This window comes from Artibeus jamaicensis, unplaced genomic scaffold (assembly GCF_021234435.1).
Source record: "Artibeus jamaicensis isolate MK-2021 breed Jamaican fruit bat unplaced genomic scaffold, CSHL_Jam_final contig_700, whole genome shotgun sequence".
Classification (NCBI taxonomy): domain Eukaryota; kingdom Metazoa; phylum Chordata; class Mammalia; order Chiroptera; family Phyllostomidae; genus Artibeus; species Artibeus jamaicensis.
The window spans coordinates 1,859,001-1,861,449 of record NW_026521930.1 but is presented as its reverse complement, the minus strand read 5'-3'; positions in this window follow the sequence as shown (position 1 = coordinate 1,861,449).

The following is a 2,449-nucleotide window of genomic DNA, read 5'->3' as shown; positions in this document are numbered from 1 at the left end:
TTAGATTTGGTTCCCATTTATCTTGCTTTACAATCTTCCCCCATTTCTCCAGCATCTCAATTATGTGAGATTAGAAAAAGAACCACAGCAGGAACACCACCTGAAGATTTAAGAATCTTGTTTTCATTGGTTTGAAAAGGTTTTAAGTTGACTCTGGTTATCCAACTGACAAACCTGAATTTTGGCACTAAGTCATTGTGTGTTGCGATTGAAAAGACTAGGAAGAAGCCTAACTTCTGGTGATTCATGTGGCCTGACCATGGGGAAGCTCAGGAAGTTCCTGGCAATTTCTTTACCACCTGTCTTATTTCTTTGATGTCCCTTAAGTTCATGAGCAGTTCCATTGATGGACTGTGCTGTAGACACAAAATTGACCACACATTTTTTTTGTGGCCTGTGCCCTTTCACCTTTGCAATGTGTATCTACAGTGTGTCCCATCCCAAAGTAGAATTTATCTACCCCTTGAATTTGGCTTATGGGAAAGCAGCAAACATGACATAAGCAGAAGCTTGAAAAGTGCTTGTGCACTGGGGTTGCTTCCCATTACTACTCTTTGGAGTCCTTAAAACCACTATATGGAGAAGTCTATGTTCTAGATGTAACACAGAAGATCATTTTGGGCAAAAGCAATCCCTCATAACTGAACTTCCCCTAGACCACTCAGTATGTCGAACACCATACATGTGAACAAGCACATCGTAGACCACTGAGTCACCAGCTGACCTTCTAGCTGACAGAGAATACATAACAAGTCCATCAGAGAGAAGCTGGTTTGTCCAGACCAGAAAAACCACCATACTGACTTAAATAAATGGTTATTTTATTTTATAAATAAATGGTTATTTTTAAAAGATGCTAAGTGTGGGGGTGTCACTCAGCATTAGATAATTTGACCTAGACTTGTATCGTGTGTATGTTTCTACCAACTCATCTTGGTGAATTTTAGATCCTTGAAGGCAGGGGACTCTAACTCATCAGTTCAAATTTAGGCCCTTTCCTTTGGTGGCGAGTTTGGCAATGAAACAATGGGGACCTCTGTGGACCAAGTGCAATGCCAAGTGCATCAGTCCTTTAACTGATTCTCAGCATTAGTCTGTCTCTCTACATAACTAAGGAATCTTTGGGGCAGCCAAAAATTCCCATCTGCAGAGTCCGTCATTGTGCTTTGCTTCTTAAGCATATGTCCCCCTTGTTCCAAGAACAGTTTCCAATTTTTATTCAGAGAACTTTCTGTTGCCCATTCTCCATTCATGTGGTTTAGGTGGCACTCTATCCAGTAATCCAGAAGTGCAGCTCAAAATATATGTGGAAGACAGTCTCTAAACTGACAACAAGAGCTCTGTTCTTCCCTCCCTCTGGAATTCCAACCTTGTGTAATCCCCTCCCCTACAGTATCAGCTGGATTTCTTAACTTGCTTCTAAAGAACGGAAAACAGTAACATGATGGGGTATCACTTCTGAGGTTGGGTTAGTTCTGAGACTATTGACCTCTGGATTAGGTACTCTCTCTTGAATTGTTCACACCCAGGGGAGCCAGTGGCCATGGCCAGAGGCATCCTATGGAGATGCCTATTTGTCAAGTAACTGAGGCTGCCAAAGACTGTGGAAGTAAGCTTCGATGTAAATCCCATCTCTCCTGCATTGACCCTTCATTTGTGACTGCAACTCTGGCCAACAGCTTGACTGCACCCTCATTAACAGGCTTTAAACCAGCTAAACTACACCTAGTTTCCTGCCCATACACTGGGAGGTAATAAATGTTTTAAAATGTTGGAGCAATTTGTAACATAGCACTAGATATCTAATACAGCTTAGGTCTGGCCAATCAAGGTCCTTCCCTAACCAGGCTTAGCCAGTCAGAGTAAAGTGCAGAACTTTTATAGGGTGTACTCCCAGGAAGATGAGAGCCTGGGAATCCTGTAGTCTTTTGTCTCAGTGAATGTAAAGCATTGGTACTGTCTTCTTGTTTCTATCTCCCCAGCACCCACAGCTATGTCTGGCTCAAAGCAGGTGCTCAATATTTATGAAATAAAACACAGGTTTATATCTGGAGAGGAAGAAAATATGAGGGACTGGCATAAAATGGGGAGCCACCAGAAACAGCACAGCAACCTCTTCTGTAATATTATCTTAAGTGGAAAATGTCAGCAAACATCAATAGAAATCCATGTATTTTTCTTTTCTAAATGTGATGCATAGAACAGTTTCTTCTTTAAGTTGCTTTATTCAATTTTAACTGGCAGAGTTTCTAAAATTCTGTAGTGTACACAAGGATCATAGATCCACTGTCTCACCAATGCCCATTTACAGGGCATTTTCCAAGGAGATGAATAAACTATGTGGAGTCATAACATACTTGGCGTGTCAGGTCTGTTCTTTTCTGCTACCCACCAGCATTGGCAGCTCCAAAAGCATGTGCTATAAATTGGATTACTATAAGCATGATTT